The 25,193-nt window shown below is 42.7% G+C and overlaps 2 protein-coding genes and 1 long non-coding RNA gene across 4 annotated transcripts in view; 2 read left to right on the forward strand and 1 right to left on the reverse strand.

Annotated features, from left to right (window-relative positions):
* Nucleotides 1–23,687, reverse strand: part of LOC144768721 (uncharacterized) — a 75,209-nt gene extending 51,522 nt beyond the window's left edge. Inside the window, exon 1 of one of the 2 annotated variants that reach the window (XM_078652596.1) lies at nt 23,537–23,687. The gene's annotated coding sequence lies outside the window, so the exon portion shown is untranslated. Of the gene's footprint in view, nt 1–23,011; nt 23,367–23,536 lie in introns of those variants that run through there. The other variant, XM_078652597.1, reaches the window with a different exon arrangement.
* On the forward strand, nt 11,454–12,307 carry LOC144766860 (uncharacterized). Its single transcript, XR_013597959.1, has 3 exons — nt 11,454–11,537; nt 11,629–11,716; nt 12,189–12,307. It is a non-coding gene; the product is annotated as an uncharacterized LOC144766860 (long non-coding RNA).
* Nucleotides 23,688–24,276: 589 nt separating the features above from the next.
* LOC144768722 (uncharacterized) overlaps nt 24,277–25,193 on the forward strand; it is a 47,110-nt gene continuing 46,193 nt past the window's right edge. The window contains exon 1 of the mRNA XM_078652598.1: nt 24,277–24,460. The gene's annotated coding sequence lies outside the window, so the exon portion shown is untranslated. The remainder of the gene's footprint in view (nt 24,461–25,193) is intronic.

Below are 25,193 nucleotides of genomic sequence, written 5' to 3' on the forward strand. Positions count from 1 at the left end.
GAAACATAATTATCTATATTTCTTAAAGATAGAAGGAACCTTATAACTGTGGATATTATCAGCAGATTTCATTGATAAATGCATGTTCAACAATTTACACCAGAATACTGTCTTATTACCTAATATCAGTTATAACCAGCTAGAACCCATGCCGCGTGGTTTTACTTGAGGGAGACAATCTTGCATGTAGATACAGCAATAACTGTTACAGAGGGGCTGAGAAGGACAGCCGAGATGATCCTGTCTGATGATGGAAAGGCATTTGACAGGATCTCCTGACAGTTCCTGAGGTTATGTTAAGATGTATAAGGGCTTCAGTACTGACTTTTTAGGCCAAGTTAAAGTTTTATATATCTAACTGACAATTCATAATATCTGCGGGTGGGCTATCAGACACCATCTTGAATAACTGAGGAACAAGGCAAGTCTGTCTGTTGTCCCCACAGCGTCTTGCTCCTATTTAGATCCATATATTCATACCTCAAAAACATGGACTACTCTTTCCTCATTAAAATTACACAAGCTCGAAATGAGAGTAATAGCTTATGCTGATAATATTGCTATTTTGTCTTCTTCTCCCTCCAGCTCTTCAGAAGCAATCTAATATCTGAGACACTATGGCATGGTATCTGGCTCTAGGTTAAATGTGGAAAAAGCACAGATAGTGACTAATGTACCTTCAATAGCATCTGATTTCTGTTGTGGGTAGCCTACAACATATTTGAGGGTAGAAATATCTATAAAGATGGAGGACATTATTGTGTGACATTATATCTCTTTTTTTGTTAAAATTTGTTTATTGCTTTTTCTTATTTTATAGTATGCATCTGTTCAGTAGTTACATAACAATGCAAGGATTTCATAACCCTCTTTTTGTTTTTCCTTTCTACATTAATAGGTATTCTGAGCGGTCGTACATAACAGTATGTTTGCATGAAAACAAAATTCGTTTTTTTTTTTAAACAGCTCGCAACATAACATTGATGTAACAGGGTGAATAACACATTTCTTCTCTCTTATATAAAGAACTTAAGGTATTAATGGTGGGGCATCGTTCCAAACTCCGCTACTTTGACTTCCTTGTTGTTGGTCTACACGCATGTGTATTGGACATGATGTGCGTTCAATAGCATCTGATTTCTGTTGTGTGTAGTCTATAACATATTTGAGGGTAGAAATATCTATAAAGATGGAGGGCATTATTGTGTGACATTATATCTCTTTTTTTGTTTAAATTTTTTTATTGCTTTTTCTCATTTTATAGTATGCATCGGTCTAGTAGTTACATAAAAATGCAAGGATTTCATAACCCTCTTTTTGTTTTTCCTTTCTACATCAATAGGTAGTCTGAGCGGTCGTACATAACAGTATGTTTCCATGAGAACAAACTATTTTTTTTTAAACAGCTCGCAACATAACATTGATGTTACAGGGTGAATAACACATTTCTCCTCTCTTATATAAAGAACTTAAGGTATTAATGGTGGGGCTTCCTTGTTGTTGGTCTATGCACATTTGTATTGGACATGATGTGCGGGTACATGCCTCTGCCAAACTACTCACTACCTGATAGATGGTTGTTCTACGTCATGTTGATGGACCTGGATGTATGTCAGCGGGGGCACACAGACCTGTCACACAGTGTGCGGTGCTGAGCCTATGCCTTATGCACTAGATCGCCATGCGCTCTTCAGCCAAGGCTCCAGGTGTTAGCCAGTCATTTACTCGGACTTAGTATCTGGGTCCTCAGAGGGACTCTGCCATAGGGCGTGAAAGTCCATCAGGATTGCGTCCCACTCTGCCGCAATCGGCTGCTTCCTGATGCCTGTAGTGTCCTCGCGACACAAACTTTATAAAAAGGCCCCATGGATCGGTTTCATACATATCTTTTGTAATTTTTTAACAGTAATAAAAGACTTAAGTTTGATCATTTGGCATCTAAATGGAGCAGGCATTTATTTTGATACCAATGTTACCGCTAAATATATTAATTGAAGCAATATGCTTGCTCAACCTGTTCTTAATGTTTCTCATACTAGAGTGGATCCCTTTAAAACACTGAATGATTTGTCTTGTATCCGCAACGGCTGCATATATAAACACTTGGAGAAATTTCAAAATGTTTTCGCTGCCAATGCATCTAAGCAGACACCACCCATATTTTTGCAGCCTGCTGTATTACATAGCTTCTCTGCTTGGACAAAAACAGACAGTAGGTGGTCTCACTGAGCTCCCCTACCTAAGATACCATCACAAGCAAGGTTATATTGAACATACTTTATATCAGCCATCATCCTAGACTTCTAAAATAGTAACTCGATGTTAAAGCGTTAAACATGTTGAAGATATTTAAAGTATTTTCAGATATGACTCTTTGAATTTATTTTGGGGCTGCAGCAGTGCTCAGAGAAACGCTTTTTCCCCCTTCCACCAGGCACTACAGTAGACACCGAAATACAATTAATTGTTTAGGATTCTAAGCGTTTCCGACATTCAAGCTACCCTCTAAAGTGTTTATAAGTCTATACCGAGAAGATATCTGAGACCGACTCCTGGATGAGCTGAATAAACCAAGAGCCAAAACAATAATTCCATTTTTGGAACAACTAAGTATCAAATCACTGATGAAATGTATTGTTAATATATTTTGTATCTCAGATGTATTGTCCTTTTGTCTGCTATTTTAGCTTTTTTGACAAGTATGAGAGTGAGTGTGAATGTATATATGGTGAGATAGTTAGGTATGATAGATATTTTTTGTATTTCTTTAGTATTGTTCTGGGGGGGGGTCGAATTGTTTTTCATGTTAATTGCACTGTGCAAAATCTCATAATAATTTATGTCTATCTTTGATAAACTTTTTTGACAACGAAAATAAACAATTTATAAAAAGAAAAAGAAATATAATGAAACATAAAATGCCAGTTTGAAAGTCTATATTGTGTTGCATCCACTGAAAGGTGTAGATTAATTCATTTGAAAATAATATAGGTCAGTTCAGAGGTTCCTTAGTGGTATAGTTTTCCTTGTCTTTCTCCCTCCTCTGGACCTAAAACTAATTACGGGAGTTCCCTTGTTTTACACTTACTATACCGATTATATTCAACATAATTCACTAGAATGTACATTTCCTCCAGAGATTTGCCTATTAGCGTGCACATGGTTACAAGATCTAGAAGGTAATTGATTGTGAATCCTTAAGAAGACACTGATATTTTTGTAATTTCCACAACAACTTAGATTGAACTGCAACAAGAATTTCCAAAATGCAGCAGCGTGGAAGAGGGGAGCGCAGATGCAGGAGTCCTGGCTGCGGAGAGAGAGGAGAATGTAAAAAGAAACTGCAACGAACACATGGACTCGATTTTATTATTTTTGCTTTGCTTCTGGTTATGTTCAAATTTCCATTCACCAGGATTCATTAATGTGCAGCTGCAAGATACAAAGGTTCTTCAAGTGAATCAGGCTTTTTTTTTTTTAAGTCTCAGCTATCTGGGCTGAGGGAACTCAGATAGTTAATCCAAAGTACCTGGAGTGTCACGATTATTAGCTGCACCTTCAAAAGCACAGGAGAGACATTTACAAGAAGGACCAGGTTTGAAATGCAGTCCAGATCTGGCACCTGAATGCTGGCTAGAGCCCTGCACACCTGGACTGGCTGGCAGTGTGCGCACATCCTGCGCTGAATATCCTACTTTGCCCAATTGTAATTAGCTAATGGGAAATGGGTAAACATAAACTGGTGTGGTAGACTATGTAATGGATGGATGACGCTTTGAATACACAAGTGTAAGCAGCCCTCTGATTGGCTCATTGCAACAGGAGGTCTGCAGTCCGAGCCTGTGCTACAATCAGTCAATTATTAATCATTCTTCGCAAGCTCTGCCCCTTATTGAAATTTTAAGCCGCTGCGCCACCAGAGGTTCACGCTGCATTCAATGAGCTACTGTAGGAGGACGGCTATAATCAGTGCAATCATTCAAATTTGGGCTCCCTCTCTTGACATAACCTGTGGGCCTGAAATGTAGCTCCCCCTGAAAAAAAGTAGCACGCCATAGCAAGCAGACGAGTATATTTTTTGAGGCGCGGATTACTATTCTGTTTTGAAGGAGGTAGGAAAGAGAGGGCAAAGAAACAGTAATAAAGCATCCCGGAACAAGGTTTGAAGCAGTGTGAAAAGAAATGAAAGCAAGTGCAGATATATTATATAATGATACTGCAGTGGTTAAAGTGCGTATAAAATAGTAAAGAAAACAAAAAACTGAGCAGTATGCAAATTACAGCTGCTAGAGTATGTAATGCATATAATAAAAGCTGATTTCTGGTAGTTGGCTTGCAAAGAGGGAAATCTGTATCATATTGAACAGGAGCGCTCCCTTTGGATCTGGGTAAAAACTCCAAGTTCATAACAGATAACAAAAATAGAGTGTTGTTTTTAAACTGGATACTGGTTTGGAAAACAACTAAATTCCTTAGTAGCTATAACTGAGTAGCTTTCAAGGATGTTCAACACCAGCATGCTGGTGCTCAGTCATTCAGCCATCCCATTACTACAGAAAAAGCAGACAAGCATTGATAAAGCCAACAGTTTTGGATTTAGTACTGAAAGACCACCTTCTCTACAGATAAGTGTGAATGTGCATATGCAAGTCTGATGCTCACTGTTTGCTGAGCAGCAGATCCACCACTCTGGAGGTCTCTTGTTTAATTCTTTATTGATATTATCACAATTGTAATCAAATCCAACTAAACAGAAAAGAAATTCCGCATGTCATCCCGATCCGCCACCCCTGCGACCCCCCACCCAGACATGGCTAAATACATATAATCTAGGTGCCCTCCCCCCGAATTGGACCCGGTAAAGGGAGATGCCAATTTCGATCAGTGGCTGACCACTTCCCTTGACGCCATTCTCCCGACAAAGAGAGTGCCAAAGAGAGAGAAAAGAATTGGCTCGGCCCCATGGTACACTCCCGAGTTACGAACCCTTAAGAAGGGATGTAAGAAGCTGGAGAGGATCTGGAGAAAGGAAGGGGAGGTAGCCAGCCGAGAGGAATATCGCTCGGCCATGAGGGGTTATAAATCCACTCTTCGTCATGCGAAAACCCAATTTTTTGAGGAGCGTATAAGATCTGCCTCTAACTCTTCCAGGGAGACTTTTAGAGTGGTAAAGGAACTTCTTAAAGTTCCTGAGCCCCTGGTAACACATGACAACCCTGGTGAGAAGTGTAAGGAGCTGGCAGACTACTTCCACATGAAAATTGAGAAGATTCTAAGCGCCCTGCCCCAGCCTCTGCCGCTTCAGTCCGGTCATAAAATGGACACAGCAATACAGCCAAGAGGAGGACTCACCCACTTAGATACCTTTGGCCCAGTATCAGTGGCTGAAGTCCTCAAGGTATTAGGCTCTATGAAAAGTGGCTCCCCGATGGATCCGGTCCCTATGAAGGTCCTGAAACAGGTAGCAACTACTATCGCGGCCCCTGTTACCGACCTAATGAACGCATCCTTCGCCCATGGCGTGGTGCCACCGAGCTGGAAAACAGCAGTGGTAAAGGCGCTATTAAAGAAGCCAAGTCTGGATCCTTCGGACTTGGCAAACTTCAGGCCCATCTACCTGCTGCCGGGACTCGGTAAAATCGCTGAAAGGTTGGTGAACCAACAACTGTCAGGTTTCCTGGAGGCGAATGGCCTGCTGCGAGATTCACAAACTGGATTCCGGCCAGGCCAGGGCACCGACACCGCTCTTCTGGCAGTCGTGGATGAAGCCAGAAGCATTTTGGATTCAGGAGGGTCAGTGGCAGTGATCCTCCTGGACCTCAGTGCGGCTTTTGACACCGTGAACCATCAGGTGTTGATTCAGCGACTGTCCGATGTCGGTGTGTCAGGGGTCGCTTTGAAGTGGCTCAGGTCATTTCTCAACGGCCGGACATACCAGGTCTGGGAAGGTAGTGATCGGTCAACACCCATCCCCCTCCAGTGTGGGGTGCCACAGGGCTCTTCCCTCAGCCCTACGTTGTTTAATGTATATATGGCCCCCCTGGAGGACGTGGTGGCCCCATTTGACATTAAAATCGTCAGTTACGCGGATGATACGCAGTTGGTGGTTGCCTTATCCCAACTGGTGGAGAACCCCGATTTCCTGCACTCCTGTCTGTCGGAAGTCCACACCTGGATGTGTGAGTCAGCTCTTAAGCTGAATGGTTCGAAGACAGAAATAATGCTGTTAGGGAACAAGACCCCCTCACTCCCTTTGACGAGCTGGCCTAGCTGCATGGGAGAACTCCCGAGCCCGAAAGAGGAGATCAAGAGCTTAGGGGTCTGGTTAGAGCAAGACCTTTCGTTTAGGACCCAGGCAAAAAAAACGGCAGGAGTCTGTTTTGGCCTTCTCCGCTCAGCTCGCAAAGTCCTGCCTCTTCTTCCTTTGACATCAAGGAAGTTGCTTATTCAGGGGCTGATTACATCGAGGCTAGATTATAGCAACGCTATTTTTCTGGGTGCCCCTGAAGCAACGTTTAATAAACTCCAGCAGGTCCAAAATGCTGCTGCAAGGCTGCTTATGGGCGTGCCTAGGATGCAGTCAGCTAAACCGGCCTTAAAGGCACTGCATTGGCTCCCGGTGCGGGAAAGGGTCAAATTTAAGGCCCTTTGTACAGCTCACAAAATCCTTCAGGAGAAGGGCCCTCCTATACTGAGGAATTTAGCGGTGCCTTATAAAGCCAATAGAGCGTTGCGCTCTGATCAGAAACATGTTCTCCAAATCCCCAGAGTAAAAAGGGTCCGTACTGGCGGGAGAAGATTCTCGGTCAACACAGCCATGCTGTGGAACGCTACCTTTGAAGTTGCGCTCTGAGACCTGCACTTTGCGGTTTCGCAAATGCCTCAAAACGTACTTGTTTCCTGCTTGATTGCACTGAACTGGCCGGGGGTTAATTGGTGGCATCTGGACAAGCGCTGGGATGACCTAGGGTAACTGTGCGCTATATAAAATTTTAAATAAATAAATATTTACAGCAGCTTGTAAAGAAAAAATTAGAAATGAAGAGCAGAATAATACATAAGCAAAATGTTTTCGCTATACATCATTCAGAAAAAGCCAGTTAATTAAGGGGGCCCAAATGGCTAGCCCTTTGGCTTTCAATTTACGACCTTTTCTGGCGTAAACAGGTTTTTCAAATCTATATATCAATAAAAAACCTTTCTAACCACTGCTGGCCTGTTGGGAGAATAGGATTAAGCCAATAGGTGGCTAAACATAATCTAAAGACTGTAGAGGCAATGAATAAGAAGGAGTAATTCAGGTTCAAAGCACGAGAGCGGACTAAGATCAACTTCCATGCCAAGCATGCTTGCTAAAAGGCCTCCAACACTACGTTTCAGGGTGTCCAGAGCGGGGCATGTCGCAAACAGATGGACAATGTCTGTTGCTGGACAATGTCTGTTGCTGGATACTGGCAGCGCGGGCAAGTGGAGCCTGCTACCCTACCCCATTTGGAAATCTCGGAAGCTGTTATATAAAGATGAAACCATGTTTTAAAACATTGAAGTAGTAGATTAGTTGCCATGACAGAAGTCTGACAGGTAAAAATAGGTTTTCCCTTTTGGGAGATCAAATGATCTCGAATTCAGGCAGTCGTCACACGCAGTCAGATCTTCACACTCAAATAAAGAACTTATAAACTCTTTCCTGTGGAAAATGCTCAACAAAAGGAAAAAAACCAAGTTATAAAAATATACACATTTATTTTAATTAAAAAAATACACATGAATTCATACACAATATCAAATAAAACCTAACACAGTACATTTAAAATAATGCATTTAAAATCACCTAAGGTGAAAAGGGAGAAATATCGGACAAGACAATATAATTAGTCTTTGATATATGTTAATTTGGACACTCTGTTGACAACCTGGGGGAGAAATATTTTCCTTATACCCAATTCTTAGTTGACAACTCCAAATTTAACCCTTGTGCTATGCGTCGACGCGTTTCGGAAGCTTGCGGTGATTATAGCCTCCTTCCTCAGGACAGTGTGTTTACTTTTTCTCCCAGTCAGTTTTTACCTAATACACATAAAACATTATTTTAGGCCAACTTTTTAATGTTAAACATTTAACAAGAATCTTAACACCAGTCTCTTTTTTGCCCTTTGCTTTCTATTGTTAACACTGTCAACACCTTAATTGATTTACAGTGTTGTACTACAACTCTCATTGTTTTATCCTTTCTACAGTTTATAACATTTCCACAGCATGATGTTGAATCTTGCGCGTTCTTAAACATTAACATTCGTACAACTGCCTAGACAACATTTAGCCATTCTCTTCTAAACAACTCAACACAAATCAAAGGCAATTCACAAAATAGCAAACTAGCAGATCAACAGGGCCTCATATATTAGTGTTTTTTCATATTGTAACGAGCATTTATCCAGAAAAGATCAAAATTAATTTGAAGTAAATTTAAACTGAGATCTCAAAAGTCAACTTTCACCCGGCACACACACCATATCTTCCTTTATTACGCCTAACTAACCTATGCAATAGCATCTGGGTGGTAAACGCTTGATTCAGGCCTCACTTTGTTGGGGTCCTATATTGGTAAGGTCAGACCTCCTGCATACCTGTTGGATATGAATGGGTACAACACATGAGTGTCCCACACTTCTGTGAGAGTAAACCTTCTCACTCTGGTTCCCTACTTTCAAAATTTACCTGTTTAAATTTGGCATATAGCGGAGCCTTTAGTTTAGAACAGGATGTCTTTTTTACGCAGCAAATTGCAGTTTCCTCGTTCTGCTCCTAAAAGAGATTATTTCATTTTAATACCTAAACTACAGTTAGGTTATTTCAGGGCTTTAATCCCCCCTCGCAGCTTGTGTCAAAAAATATATATTTACCTATAGGTTTTTATCTGGTATTGAAACCTTCAGTCATCCCCTGTGTAACCGCCAATATGTTATCACCTCCCTGTTCTGAGATAGGAGTGACTTATTAAATATTTAATACTCGTGTTGATGACTCATCTATTTAGGATACTCTATAGGACTCACCTGTTAGAGGAGACCTGTGCCGTCTAATAATTACGTTGCACCCGGGTATCTGTTGCTCGTGGCTGCATATTCGAAATGACAAAAGAACATTTTTTCTTATATTATTCTTCTGTGTGTCTAAATACCACCATTCCACCATTTTAAACTAAAATGCTCTATTTATCTAATTGCAACGTTTGTTTGTATGCAGTTATTGACTTTTTCAAAGGCCATACACTAGTTATCTTTCCACACCGGTAATGTCTAGAATACATTACTCATCGCGCCCTTGTGTTTCAAAATATGAGCTTTTTAACTGCCTAACTCCGAATGACCTCCAGACCGCCCGATTTTAAACGTACCTTGTGCAATTACCAGGCAGATATTCCCGGCGTGCTTCTCCTGCGTCTCACACGATCGCCATTAAAATTCGATAAACAGTCTCCATCGTCTCCCGGTCGCTTTTTAACTACGCGCTCCTCCCTGCGTCACTATGCGCGCGGTGTGCCCCTTGCTGTTTACTTGCAGACGATATAACTTTATTCTACCCTAATTATACACAAACATTAGTGGTATTGAGCACGTTTTATTTATGGAGACTAGGTGGCCCTTTATATGTATTGTTTTCTTCCTCCACCGAATCTATATTTGAAACAAATTTTTTAATAAACAAATGTTTGAAAAGGAGTATTTTTTCCTCTGTGATTATGATAAAATACAATGCTTGTATTTACAATGAATGCGATGCTTATCTCTGAGGTATATTTATTTAGTCTGTTGTTACAGAATTGAAACATGTTCTCTATTGTTGCCTGCGCTTTCATCGACCAAATGAGCATAACGTTTAGTTACGAGAAAAAGAGGAAGAGAGGAGTGAAAACTCACTCTTCTGAATAACCTCTAAGATTGTTCTCCATTTCATCTTTACTAGTGTTGCATGGTACATTATCAATGTTACATAAAGCATCATTATTTCATACGCGATCTAGCAATTATGAGGAACAGTTGTTAACCCTTTTATTGCTTGTTCCTCCCTTGGTGTTAATTATTCTAGCACTATTTTTACCTACACGTATATTGTCCATACTCATTCTGTTTTTTTAACCCCATCTTACACAAATGCTAAGTGCTTTTTGAATATTCATAAATGAGCGTCACATGTTCTCTACTTAGACCACAATTCTCATCCAGTCTTCTTTTGTGTTGAGACCTTTATTAACTGTATCTAAAGTGGAAATATACCATTGTTCTCGGTTCCGTCGCTTTATTTCCACATTACCACCCCTTTTGGATGAGGTGATTTTCTCAACCACAAACCACGAGAATTCTGTATGTTTGTGTTTCAACTTCATAAAATGCTCCACCATTGGAGCATTTATTTTACAGGTTTTTAGGGCAGATCGATCTGCCCTAAAAACCTGTAAAATAAATGCTTTTTATGAAGTTGAAACACAAACATACAGAATTCTCGTGGTTTGTGGTTGAGAAAATCACCTCATCCAAAAGGGGTGGTAATGTGGAAATAAAGCGACGGAACCGAGAACAATGGTATATTTCCACTTTAGATACAGTTATATAAAGGGCCACCTAGTCTCAATAAATAAAACGTGCTGAATACCACTAATGTTTGTGTACAATTAGGGTAGAATAAAGTTATATCGTCTGCAAGTAAACAGCAAGGGGCACACCGCGCGCATAGTGACGCAGGGAGGAGCGCGTAGTTAAAAAGCGACCGGGAGACGATGGAGACTGTTTAGCGAATTTTAATGGCGATCGTGTGAGACGCAGGAGAAGCACGCCGGGAATATCTGCCTGGTAATTGCACAAGGTACGTTTAAAATCGGGCGGTCTGGAGGTCATTCGGAGTTAGGTAGTTAAAAAGCTCCTATTTTGAAACACAAGGGCGCGATGAGTAATGTATTCTAGACATTACCGGTGTGGAAAGATAACTAGTGTATGGCCTTTGAAAAAGTCAATAACTGCATACAAACAAACGTTGCAATTAGATAAATAGAGCATTTTAGTTTAAAATGGTGGTATTTAGACACAGAAGAATAATATAATATAAGAAAAAATTTTCTTTTGTCATTTCGAATATGCAGCCACGAGCAACAGATACCCGGGTGCAACGTAATTATTAGACGGCACAGGTCTCCTCTAACAGGTGAGTCCTATAGAGTATCCTAAATAGATGAGTCATCAACACGAGTATTAAATATTTAATAAGTCACTCCTATCTCAGAACAGGGAGGTGATAACATATTGGCGATTACACAGGGGATGACTGAAGGTTTCAATACCAGATAAAAACCTATAGGTAAATATATATTTTTTGACACAAGCTGCGAGGGGGGATTAAAGCCCTGAAATAACCTAACTATAGTTTAGGTATTAAAATGAAATAATCTCTTTTAGGAGCAGAACGAGGAAACTGCAATTTGCTGCGTAAAAAAGACATCCTGTTCTAAACTAAAGGCTCCGCTATATGCCAAATTTAAACAGGTAAATTTTGAAAGTAGGGAACCAGAGTGAGAAGGTTTACTCTCACAGAAGTGTGGGACACTCATGTGTTGTACCCATTCATATCCAACAGGTATGCGGGAGGTCTGACCTTACCAATATAGGACCCCAACAAGATGAGGCCTGAATCAAGCGTTTACCACCCAGATGCTATTGCATAGGTGAGTTAGGCGTAATAAAGGAAGATATGGTGTGTGTGCCGGGTGAAAGTTGACTTTTGAGATCTCAGTTTAAATTTACTTCAAATTAATTTTGATCTTTTCTGGATAAATGCTCGTTACAATATGAAAAAACACTAATATATGAGGCCCTGTTGATCTGCTAGTTTGCTATTTTGTGAACTGCCTTTGATTTGTGTTGAGTTGTTTAGAAGAGAATGGCTAAATGTTGTCTAGGCAGTTGTACGAATGTTAATGTTTAAGAACGCGCAAGATTCAACATCATGCTGTGGAAATGTTATAAACTGTAGAAAGGATAAAACAATGAGAGTTGTAGTACAACACTGTAAATCAATTAAGGTGTTGACAGTGTTAACAATAGAAAGCAAAGGGCAAAAAAGAGACTGGTGTTAAGATTCTTGTTAAATGTTTAACATTAAAAAGTTGGCCTAAAATAATGTTTTATGTGTATTAGGTAAAAACTGACTGGGAGAAAAAGTAAACACACTGTCCTGAGGAAGGAGGCTATAATCACCGCAAGCTTCCGAAACGCGTCGACGCATAGCACAAGGGTTAAATTTGGAGTTGTCAACTAAGAATTGGGTATAAGGAAAATATTTCTCCCCCAGGTTGTCAACAGAGTGTCCAAATTAACATATATCAAAGACTAATTATATTGTCTTGTCCGATACTTCTCCCTTTTCACCTTAGGTGATTTTAAATGCATTATTTTAAATGTACTGTGTTAGGTTTTAGTTGATATTGTGTATGAATTCATGTGTATTTTTTTAATGAAAATAAATGTGTATATTTTTATAAATTGGTTTTTTTCCTTTTGTTGAGCATTTTCCACAGGAAAGAGTTTTTAAGTTCTTTATTTGAGTGTGAAGATCTGACTGCGTGTGACGACTGCCTGAATTCGAGATCATTTGATCTCCCAAAAGGGAAAACCTTTTTTTACCTGACGGTACATTGGAGCTCTATTTCCCTTTGGGTTACATTGAGCCCCTCTCTTTGGTCTAAACATGACAGAAGTCTGAGCCATATATAACGAATCTTCAATATCCCCAGGATCGCTTTCTAACAAATTTTGTCACCGGTCTACATGTTTAATTAAGTCATCAGTTGTTAAATCAATCAGCATTTTATATAGCCCCCCAAAGTACATGAGTCTTTAAATAATTCATCCATTACCAATACCCTGGAAAAGCCAGGTTCCCCCCAGTTTTTTATTAAAAAAATCTCTTATTTAAAGGTATTTAAAGAATTGTCTATTATCTAGCCCAAACTTATCTCTTATGGCGTCAAACAATAATAGATCATGCCCGATTGTAAGATCTCCAATTATTCGTAATCCTTAATCGTGCCATTGCCTCATATGCCCATCATTAAAAATATGAGGAAGAAGATTATTCCTGTATAGAGGGGTATATGCATTAAAACGCCCAAGCCCGAGCTTGTTGCGAATCGAAGACCAAACCTTAAAAGCACAAATTAGAGTTTTGAACTTCACCCGTTTGTAATAATTGAAGTCAGTATGCCGCAACAGGCACCCCTTGGCTTCCGTTCCCAAAATCAATTCAAAGATCGAAACAGAAGAGCGATCCCTCACCAAATCGCCTTTTTCGTTGAGCAAAATCTCCATATTCTGTAACAACGCTGCCCAGTGATATAATTAGAGATTGGGTACGGCTCACCCTCCTCTATCCCTAGGCAAGGTTAATAGTTTAAATGATCTACAGGGGCGGCAGTTTGCCCAAATAAATTCAGAGAAAAGATGATTCATAGCAGTAAACCAAGCATTACTAATAGACATAGGTATGGCCCTTAAAAAATATAAAATCTTAGGCAAGAAAATCATTTTGATAATATTACATCTCCCCACCATTGTAAGCTTTAAATTCTCTAAACAAGCAAATTCAGTTTTAAATTTAACATTTAAGGGTTTTAGGTTATTGTCCATAATTTTTTAGACATATGCCGTAATTTCTACCCCCAGATAAACTGCTTTCTGAACCACACGTATATCTTTTATCTGAAGACCATTACCAGTCAGGATCTGGGTTTTATTCTGATTCAGTCAATAGCCGGAGAGTTTCCCATAAAGATCTGCTTCTTTCTCGATCTCCCTTAAGGTAGTCACAGGATTTGAAGTGGTTAGTTTGAAGCAGTGTGCAAAGAAATGAAAGTAAGTACAGAGATATATAATGATATTGCAGTGGTTAAAGGGCGTATAAAATGGTAAAGAAAACAAAATACGGAGTAGTATGCAAATTACCCAGCTAGAGTATGTAATACATATAATAAAAGCTGATTTCTGGTAGTTGGCTTGCAAAGAGGGAAATCTGTACCATATTGAACAGGAGCGCTCCCTTTGGATCTGGGTAAAAACTCTAAGTTCATAACAGATAACACAAAAATAGTGTTGTTTCTAATCTGGATACTGGTTTGGAAAACAACTAAATTCCTTAGTGGCGTATAACTCAGTTGTTTTAAAGAAAGTTCAACACCAGCATGCTGGTGCTCAGTATTCGGCCATCCCATTACTACAGAAAAAGCAGACAAGCATTGACAAAGCTAATAGTTTGGGATTTAGTACTGAAAGTCCACCTTCTCTACAGATAAGTGTGAATGTGCATATGCAAGTATGATGCTCACTGTTTGCTGAGCAGCAGATCAACCACTTTGGAGGTCTTGAATGAAGCAAACACTGCAGCTCCTCCAGGAAGGAAGGACGAATGTTGCAAGAACTGGTGAGGTAATGGTTTCATGGATCAGGGTAAGTAGAATGGCTGCCTACTTGCGAGTGCTTGGGAAACAGAGTGGATGGGCACTATGGACTTAGCCTTGATCAGACGACTACAGGCAGAATTCCACTGACTCTCCTTATAGAGAAGGCAGTTCTTGGAAGGTACAAGCACGCATAAAGGTTAGAGAAGAATTGCCTGTCCAGATCCACCTCCAGTTTTTTATAAAGGTCATACAGCAACTCACCACGCAATGTTACCAGCCCAAAGCTGGGTTACTGAGCACAAGGAGAACATATATTCTTCATAGGGTATCTGACTATAGACTTTGGCCCTCAGTCAGTGTCACACAACTTAAGGTTACAAACCAGAAAGCATATGCACAGCCCAATACTGAGACAGACCCAATAGACTCATAAGTGAGGAAATAGTTCTGCACGTGCTTGCAATATTTTTAGGTCTCGCCTGTCAATGTGCAAGCGCATTGAGCGGAGCGAGACTGTAGGGGCTTAAACAAGAGTTTAACTAGACTGGCGATTTGATGCAGTGCATGTACGCTTTTAGCTCAATGTGCAAGCGCAATGAGTTAAAATGCGCGTGCACAGCATCAAATCGTCAGCTTGGTGCCGCCAGCAGCTCTTCCCGCTCCGCCCCCTGCTGCATCAAAGGCTTTGCGCTCTGCCTCAGCCCAGCCAATCTCCTCCCCTAATTGCCCCCTTCTGCATCAAAGGCTTTTTCACGGCCGGCCGGCCGTGCTTTCAGTTTCACGTCCGCCAGGCCATGTCTCCTTTTATTTTAATCAATGTTTATTATTTTGTTATAAATGGCTGTGCCCACTTACTCTCCCCACCTTTAACCTACTTCTCGTCCCTCTGCTTGTAACGACGCACTCTGTACCCTCAAGCACACCCAGTATCCATTGCCCCCCGTCTGCAGCTCCGGCTGTTCTCTGACGCCCTTTTACACCACTGGCGTTCAGTACCTACTTCCGCACTCTTCTAAGTTCACGCCACAATGAATCCTTTTCTCTCTTCTATTTATACAGATTTATCTTTTTACGCATTTTTCTCTCCACAGATTATTTTGGTAAATCCCGTTTTGAGTGCGCACTACATTCAAGGTCTGTGCCGCCTGAGGCTTTACACCGACACACCTCGCTCGCACCCACAGCCGTGGGGCCACTGAGAATAACCAAGGCACTCAGTTATGGGGTCTCCCCCCCCTCTCCCACCCTTCTATCCGTTCCATATTTTCTCTCTCGCTCTGTCCTTTCTCCCCCTTTCTTTCCCGCTCTCTCCAGTGTCCACCTCCTGGGCCTGTCCACTCGCCCCCCCCTTTGAACCCGCGTCCACCCCTCTGTCTCCTCTCGTGTTCACCCCTCCTCTCTCCCATCTCCGCTCCGTCTGTCTGTCTGCTTCTCGCTCGTCGACTCTCTTCCTTTCACGCTCTCTCATCCTCCTCTTCCTCCCGGTCTCTCCACTTCCCTCCCCATCTCTCCTCACCGCCCTCCCCCCACCCATCCCCGCCAGCTCTTTCTTCCTCCACGAATAGAAAAATATTCCCAGCTAAAAATACCAGAATAGAAAAAACGAGGGAAATACTCAAAATAACTCTATAGATAGGGAAGAAAATTAAAATGACATTACGAGATTCTTTAGAAATAGTGCGAAGGCTGCAGCTCCCACCAGGGCGCATTCGCTCTCTCTCTCTCTGTCTCTCCTTTCTCTCTCTCTCTCTCCTTTCTCTCTCTCCATCTCTCTCTCCCCCCTCTCTCTCTCTCCTCTCTCTCTCTCCATCTCTTTCTCTTTCCCCCTCTCTCTCTATCTCTTTCTCTTCCCCCCTTCTCTCTCACTCTCTCTCCTCTCTCTCTCTCTCCTTTCTCTCTCTCCATCTCTTTCTCTTTCCCCCTCTCTCTCTATCTCTTTCTCTTCCCCCCTCTCTCTCCTCTCTCTCTCTCCTTTCTCTCTCTCCTTTCTCTCTCTCCTTTCTCTCCCCCTCTCTCTCCTTTCTCTCTCTCTCTCTCTCCTTTCTCTCTCTCTCTCCATCTCTTTCTCTTTCCCCCTCTCTCTCTCTCCCTCTAACTTTCTCTCCCCCCCCCCTCTCTCTCCCTCCCCCTTTCTCTCTTTCTATGTGGTAGAGTTGACTTGTTTATGCAGCAAAGAAAGGAAAATTATGCTATAATTATGTGGCACCTCTTTCAGTTTAAAACCAGTGTAAAACAGCAGATCTCATTTCATGTGCCTCACTCGGCGGTGGTTTAAACTTCAGCGAGTGGGGCCCCGCCCTAGACGACGTGCAACAAGGCCTTGCACAGCTGCCAACAGGTTTGCAAACCGGAATCCCCAAGCAGCAACACCAGCAGATTGAGTCTGAACCCTACTGAAAGGGCTGGGCGGGACGGAGGCCTGCGAGGGACAGCATACCCCGTCCCTGCAGTCACAGTCGCAAAATGCTCTTTTATTTTATGGATTTCAGCCTCTGCCCCTGGGAGTGAAGTGAAGCGCATTTGGGGGTCCCCTGCATGCTTCCCCCTGTCCCCACACCATCACATTTAAAAATGCAAGTGGCGCTCGCAGACAGGGACCACTTTGTGAATGGGCACCCCCAGTTTTGGTGGGGGGGACCCAACACCCATTAAAGATTTTCGAATCAGTAGGGATGCCCAGTTTATGCCACCTTTCCCTATCAATCCATATTATGTGTCAAAGAACGCATTGTGAGTCACAAAGACATTTATTTACGTCTTGTAATGAACCTTAAGTACATTGCGATTTAGGGCTGTGTCTCTATAAAGCCTGTAATTTTCCAAATTACAGATTTTACGATGGCAAAACTCTTATGTGCATCAGGCCGTGCGTTTTTTGTTTCCTGCTCAGGACAAAGATCTTTCCACTGAGGGATGTTTATTCATCTTGGGCAACATTGTCGCTTCTTTATATGCCGGACTACAGCAATAAACGACTGAAGATGACTGGTTAACATTCCTAAAGTGTCTGTGTGCAGCACTTTTAATAACTGTCAATTAAATAACGGAATTATGGATTGTGTGATGACTGACGGAAATAAACTTTTCATAGAAAATGCTGAAAGTCACATTTTCCCACTGGGCTGGGTATAGCTCATCGCTTTATTGGCTTGCTGTCTGCAAGATAGCACAGCGAGTTGAATACTCCCTGCTGGCAAATAAAGTGATCTGAAGGTCGCCATTTGAAATCCTGGCAATGCCGACCGAGCCTGTCATCCTTCTGAGGTTGGTAAAGTGAGTGGTAAAAGCAACATCTGTTATTTTACAATGCTTATTTTATTGATAAATTATTAGGGTGCTTTCAAACACCAGGTCTCGTATGAAACGCTCTCTCTATATGTGCAAGCATTATAGACATACATGTTTATTACTGCAGGTTGCTAAGTAATGCGGCGCAGTTTTACATATGGGTGTGTGGGTCTCTATAGGTGGCACAGGCTGATGGGGGCTATGGCGACATCTCTCTTTTCCCTCGCGTCGTCACTGTCACTGCCGTCTCTCTCTTACCTTCTCCCAAGCCTCTCTTTCTCCCACCCCTCAGACCTTCTCCCTACCCCTCTCTCTCTCTGTACCCTTTCTTTTTATGGCCCCTCTCAACGCTCTGCTATGTTGTCTCCATCCCTCAACTCTCTCACAGCATCACTCAGCTCAACCACAGCATCACTCAGCATCACCACAGCATCACTGGTTCAAATATGTTCTCTCAGTGTTTCAAGCTCCATTACAAATGTCAAAAAAGATGTTAACATTTCACTTCTGTTCTTGGATTTTCGTCACAATAAAATACACTGAACATAATCTTCACTAAAGTTATTTACAAAAGTTGAAGCTATTGCCATTATAAATTACAATCACTTTTATTTAAGTATTAATTATTTTAAAGAGTTAAAAATCATTGTTATTTGTAATATCAATACATCTAAGTCACGTAAATACAAAACATGTTGCATTACAAATGCTATAGGTGTCACATTTGCGAAAGTTATAACTATTGGCATTGTAAATGACAAAGCTATTAATTTAGCTATTTTAAAAAACAACACATACATAAAAAAATGTCATTTATAAGACCAATAGCTCAAACTTTCCTAATGCGAGACCTATTGCATTTCCAATGCTTGTTTCCTGTCTCAATGTATGTTGATCTACCACCCAGAGGAGTGAGACACTACTGCAACCTATAATGCTACTGAAGGAAGGTTGGGGTATTCCTGCCGAAAATGCCCTGGAAAGAGAGGTTGCCTCACTATATGTGTGTGTCAAGGGAATCTAGAAGAGAAAGTGTAGGTTATGCACTGAATGCATTCTGTGACTGGCTTCCAAAGGTTTGTGGTTGCATTTCCTATCATTTTCCCTGCTGCTGCAGGCTTGTAGGCAAACTTACTGGACTGTGGCACAGAGCTAGCTTGTGTGTTTATTTCAAAGATACATGTTGAAGGGCTCTCTGAACCCACAACTACAATAGATGTGTAGATATATTCTTAAATTATATTAATCACGGGCTCTGAAGTGCACCCACTGCTGTGCAGGTTAGCAACAATTGCACCACACATACAGGAGTGCCACTTTTGAGGATTTAGATTATTATGCAGCAGAGGGGAAACTATAGCTATAGTATAGATACAATTGTTTGCCTGCACTCTCTTACAGATGCGCACAAGTAGACGTGGATAAAAGATAGCACTCAAAATGTATGCACTTTTAAGCTGCATTCCGAATATTTGGGGGAAATGATGATGACAAGCTCTGCTGGTTACAGGTAAAAGCAAGAGAGGCACTGTAGCGAGTGTAGGATCTGCTTACTGTGGTTACCCCCACTTTTTGCTGGTATTTCACTGTTTTTCGACTTTAGTCTGGCTGGGGCCCTGCTAACCAGGACCCCAGCCTAGCTGCTTCCTCTCTAAATTGATTGCATGTACATTAGGTACACTCCAGATTGGTTACTGGATTACCCTTGTGAGTCCCTAGTATATGGTACCTTAGATACTAAGGGCATAGGTACCCCAGAGGCCTACCAGGGGCTGAAGCATGTATTATACCACCCCTGGGTAGCCTTCCAAAATGGCACCACAGGTCTGCTACTGCAGCCTGGGTAAGGTGGTGCATGCACCCCTTACTGAGATATAGGTTACCTATATCTACCTTATATCACTGACACATATAAACCTATAAGTCACTCTTATGGCAGGCCTTGACAATCCTGAAGGCAGAATGCTTGGTTTTGTGTGAGAGGGTGCCCATGCATGAGCAGGACCCCTCTGCAGCTTTTGGAATCACTTCCCGATAGCTGTTCTGTGATGCAGCCAGACCATACAATCTTAAGTGCATTATAACCTCGCGGTTAATGCCAACTTTGGAACGGCCACATGGAAACATGCTGTGTTTGGTGTCAAACACTGTGGAACCCTACCCCCCCCCCCCCCACACCAGTTCTGGTGGCGGAGATAGAATTTTACCCTTCTAGAGGGAGAAGACATGTACACACTTACCTAACCGGTAATAGTTTAGAAGTGCCCCAGCATCACAAAATGGATGCTGCAGCCACAGACACAAGTCGGACCTCCTGCTGCTGGACGAAACTCCGGCAGGGGAGGCCTGGACAATAGGTTTCCTATCACAGGGAGGTGTAACCACCTCCCCAGACAGGCTTTAGTGTATTGGGGCTGGTTGGGTGCATTCAGTGAAGGCTTTTCAGACAGTGCTGGGGGCACACTTGGTGTCCCTGTGCATACCCCAGTTCAAACCGGTTGCAGGGGCACTCAGCCCCTGCTCTGGCACGAAACTGGACAAAGGGAAGGGGTGTAACCACCCCCTCCTTGGGTCCTCCCATAGGTGGGACCCTAGAGTTAGTCCAACCCCTAAACTTAGTATAAGTATAGGAACCCAGTTCTTAAGACTTTAGATTACCCTGGACGAACCTCTGCAACATATATCCTGGACCTTCGACATTCTATTTCGACTAGAAGACGGAAGAATCTCCCTTGGCGTCAAAGAGTGACTCCCCTGTTCAAACAGGCACCAAAGAAGCATCTTGCCGGTCTGCATTTCCGAGGCTCCCGCCGGATCCCGAAGGATTTGCGACACAGGACCCAGACATCTCCGAGGCCCCGAGCTTTCCCGAAGTTGTGCATTGGGCTACTTATAGTCCAATCCCCGAGCACCATTTGCACCCAAGATTGAGGGCCTACACTCCACAAGTGTTCTGTGGGCCCAGTTCTAGCATTTCCGCTCGAGGCTCCTTCGCGATCCCTGGTCCGTCGACTGGGTGGCCCCCACAGAGGTAACTCTTCTGTTTCTTGGGCTTTCCTGGTTGCTCCAGACGTGCCCTGACTCCCCTCCAAAGGGTGAGTCCCTCAGACCTTGCTGGTCTGCACCGAAGCCAATCTTTGCTTTCTACGTGGGTTGCTGTTGCCAAAGATTGTTGGGTCCAATCCGGATACCGACACCACAGCACTCAACATCCTTCGTGGGACAGCTTGAATCCAGCTCCTGGTCGTCGTAGATGCCTCCTGGTCCTCGTGGCTGAAGAGTCAAGCTTCACCTTCTTCACCTGAAATCACCCGACATTGGTTGGCATCTTCTCCTCGCCTTCCTGGTCACTGGCTAGTGACCCAGACTCTGTCCCCTCTGCTTTCAGGTTCTTCAGACCTTCGATCCACCTGGACACTTTCCACATGGTCGCCTGCAGCACTTCTTCACAGCTCGCCATAAGAAACGGCGACGAAACCCGACACGAAAGGACGCCTATGCACCCGGCTTCCCTGGGTGAGGTAACACAAGTACTCCGGTGCTCCCGTGGGTCTTGACTCTCGAACTGTCTAGTACTGAAGGGGTTTGTTCCTAGTCCACTCCTAAGTGTCCCTAATCTGAAATTTTACAACCGCGACTTTCCCCATAGAAGTTAATGGTGATTCGCTGCTGTGTTTAGACACTGCACGTGTCCCCCGTGGGTCCCCTGTGTCACTACCTTGGGTGTTTCCTGGTGGCCCCAGCGTTTCTAAAGGCTCTAGGCCTTGTATCTATGTCAGTCGTGGTTCTTATACCACTTTCTTAGTATATGGTTTGTGACGCCCCTAGGGTTAACCATATATTGTGCTAATTTACTGTGTGCTAAATAAGTTTATGTACTTTTGCCTCTAGCCTCATAAAGAGACTAGAGGTATGTGTTTAGAATAAATACATATATTTTATATATACACCTGGTGTGGTTTTCCTTTCATTTGGTCATTACATGAGATTATAGACTGGTAAAACAAGCTGCTTTACATTCCTTCAAGACTTAGCCTGAAGGCTGCTCTCCACAGCTACCACTAGGATAGCTTCCTATCAGGTTGTCTTTAACCTACCATCATTAAGGGGTTGTTTGGACTGGTGCAAGGTGCCCACTAGAATAGTGGACAGCATATGCCAGGCCAACTTCTCACAGCGAGTGAGTGTTCCTTTTTGGAAAGTACACAATTTGCGGGTCTCTGATTCTAATCAGCCAAATCAAATGTAGCTCATAGTAGGTCCATCACTAGAGCATGACCAGTCAATCTATCACATGCCAAGCTCTCCTATGTCTCTCCAGCTTGCATCACAGAAAGGATGAGTTTAAACTAGCTAGCATTGACAAAGCCAACCAGTCTCAACCTTTGGGATTGGCTTTACCAATGTCTTCTGGTCACAATGTACAGCACTGGCAAGATGCTGTGCAGCATATCTAAAAGAAGAAAAAAAGGCAACACTGGTGCACCTGCGTCATTTTGTATGTGCCTGATGTGTGTGTGCTGCAGAGGCGCCTTATTTTTATTTACCAAAAAATGAAAAAAGTAGTAAAAAGAGTTTATAGGCATAGGGTCCTCTGCCCCTGCCCCCCCCCTCCCCCCTCTCCCCCTCCTCCCTCCCCCTCCCTCCAGAAAAACCCACAAACCACAGTGGGCTGTGGAGAAGCAACAGACAAGAGAGGTCATCACTGAGACAGGTGGAGAAGCACACGAGTTAAAAAGCAACAATGAATGCGAGAAAGAGGGTTTGAAAATAGGGGAGAAGTACACAGTAGAGACTACAACATGAGGGAGAAGCAACACAAGATGCCCGGGGAGTGGGTAGAAAACATGCATGAGAAAGTAAGCTGGAAAGGGCATGCTTACTCATGGCGAGCGTAAGAAAAAAGTAGTTCCTTAAAAGTGAGAAGTGGAAGGCTAGAAACCAGCAAATCAGGGAAATGGTAACAAGGATATGCTCCAGGGTGGGATAAACAGAATGAACAAGCTGGAACAACGAAAACCACTGAAGAAGAAAGCAAATGAGTGACACTAAAGCCAACCAATGGTAAGTAGTGGGCGGGCTGTAAGGCCCTATAAGTTATTGGTGGGGAAGAATATAAGGCAGAGGGAACCGCTTGAAGGAGCAGAAACATTCTTGCATTAGAAGACTGTATGTAGGCAGAAAACAAGAAACGAATCCGTTAACAAGAATACAATTTTGTGAAAGAAATGAAAAAAATATTTAACCCCAAGCAATAGTAAAAAAAACATAAGTTACCTATGTGGCTGGGCCAGAACTCTGAACGAATCCAGGTTCAGGCATGAACAGTTCACCTAGTCCAGTTTTCCTGGTTGCATTCTGGTATTTGAGTTATAGTCCTGCTTTTATAGTCTAATAAACAGGACTACAATTTCCACAAAGATGTGGGAAACATGAAATCTCTGCTAGGCTATCGGATAAGAGAGTTCGCCAAGCCTGGCTGCTAAAGCAGTGCCAACTCAATATGCTGCATATGCCCCTAAACATCAGGGTAGGAGATCTCTCCCAAACCAGCCTACTTGTGGGTAGTAACTCACAAATGTAGCCATGGTTTAGGATGCTCGCTGGCCTGTCTGCGAGGAAGCTCCAGGTATCAGCGTTTGCAAGGCTCTGTTTCTAAACACGCCCCTCGGTCGGCTTCTTGGGCTGGAGGCTGGAGCCTGGACAAAGAGGTGAAACTGGTTATGCTCCATCCTACGAATCCGTTAACATACACTGCAACATTTGGTAACACACAAGACTGCGTTAAATAGTATGACAAACCTGAGCCCGAACACCGCTTTATATGAGGTTTATCCCGGAGAGCCCAAGAAAGAAGGCTGAGAGCGCGGAATCTGATCCTAACAATAAGAAAGTAGCGAGTTGCCGCCTGGAATCTGCGGATACTGAGAGCGAATTCGACTCCTGTACTGACGTCGGCGAGGAGCGAGTATGGGCAAAGAATTGGGATCAGAGCGGCCATCTTGGAAGTGCTACAGAGAAGCCAAGTTTCGATCATTCTACCGGAGTGTGAACTTTACAATAAGGAGTATCCTTTCTCAAGATTGGTTGTCTGTTGATTCCGAGCCACAGATTATTTTTTGTTGTCTCGTGGTTTGAACTGTACATTTAAGCATGTTTCCTTTCCCCTGAAGCCTTATACCATTAAATTAAGACGTAGCTCTGAAACCCAAAGCATGAAAAACATTATCCAGTGGTGTCGTCTGAGGAACAAGAAGGGCCAGCTCCAAATTAAACTAACGACTTGTAACACAAAGCCTCGAAAGGCTCCAGTTGGGAAAACACCCTCAGGTCTGCAAGCTAGTTTATTTGCGCAACGAAGATTTTATTTTTTTCTGAGATAGTCACCGCATAGAGATTAAATTGGATCAACAATTGCGTTATCTTCTTGGAAAACAGTGAAATAATGCCATTTGCATGAACGCTGTCCAAAACATAAGCAATGAGGGCCATTGCAAGATGGCCGAGCTCCAGTCCGCTCGAACTCCGGAGTTCAGCCGTCTGGCTTTAATCAAGGCTCCCTGGGTACCAGGGTCTCCAGCATCGGGTTTCTTTTGGCAGATTGCTAGACTGCTGTTGACAGCCGCAGATTCCAGACTGCAAGCCGGTCGATAGTTGGTGCTTGCAGGGTTTCCAGGTTCTGGGCTGCAGGGTTCGCTCCAAATCGCAGAGGTGTGAACAGAACAGGTAGGTCAGAGCTGTAGGCGCAAGGGAATATACACAAATCATGTTTGCCTCTTGAACCAGACCATCCTATTTCAGAGGCACAGTAGGCACTGGTTTAGATTGGTTGACATCGAGAACAATTCTGCCATTAGTATGCACAACATAGGTTACATTAATTAATTCTTAAAAGATGGAACAGATGGGGGGCCCAAGGTAATCTGCGATGTCGAAGGAGAAGAGACGTAGGAGGGCGCAGGGAGATTGTTCCTTATGCTTCATATATGTCCTGGTGATCAGTGCTGCGCGAGGTGCGTGGATCTTGAATATATATATATATATATATATATATATATATTCATTAAGATCTAGGGTTTCCAGAAAGCTCCGTGTACGCGGAACACCAGTTATCCAGTCGCTGGTTTGTTTCTTTACATCAAACAAATCTGCATTCTGGCAGTTGTAGACTTCGTCTGCTTCAGTTAAGGCAGCGGGGCTAACGCATATGAAAACTATATTAAGCACCAAGGAAAGAAGAATTCAGTTAATATACCTCAGGTGTGTGTGGAATCATCTATACGTTGATATATGTTTATATATCAAATATGGGATACGTCAAGCCATTGAACGTTGATAAGCTTTTTTGGCATAAATTGGCTGTAAATTGCTGTCCGTTACCCAACTATTTTTGCTCGATTAATTTCAGTGAATGATTTTGGTATTTCTTATTGCCAGCCCTGCCAACTCACATTGGGCC

This window comes from Lissotriton helveticus, chromosome 7 (genome assembly GCF_964261635.1).
Source record: "Lissotriton helveticus chromosome 7, aLisHel1.1, whole genome shotgun sequence".
Taxonomy (NCBI): domain Eukaryota; kingdom Metazoa; phylum Chordata; class Amphibia; order Caudata; family Salamandridae; genus Lissotriton; species Lissotriton helveticus.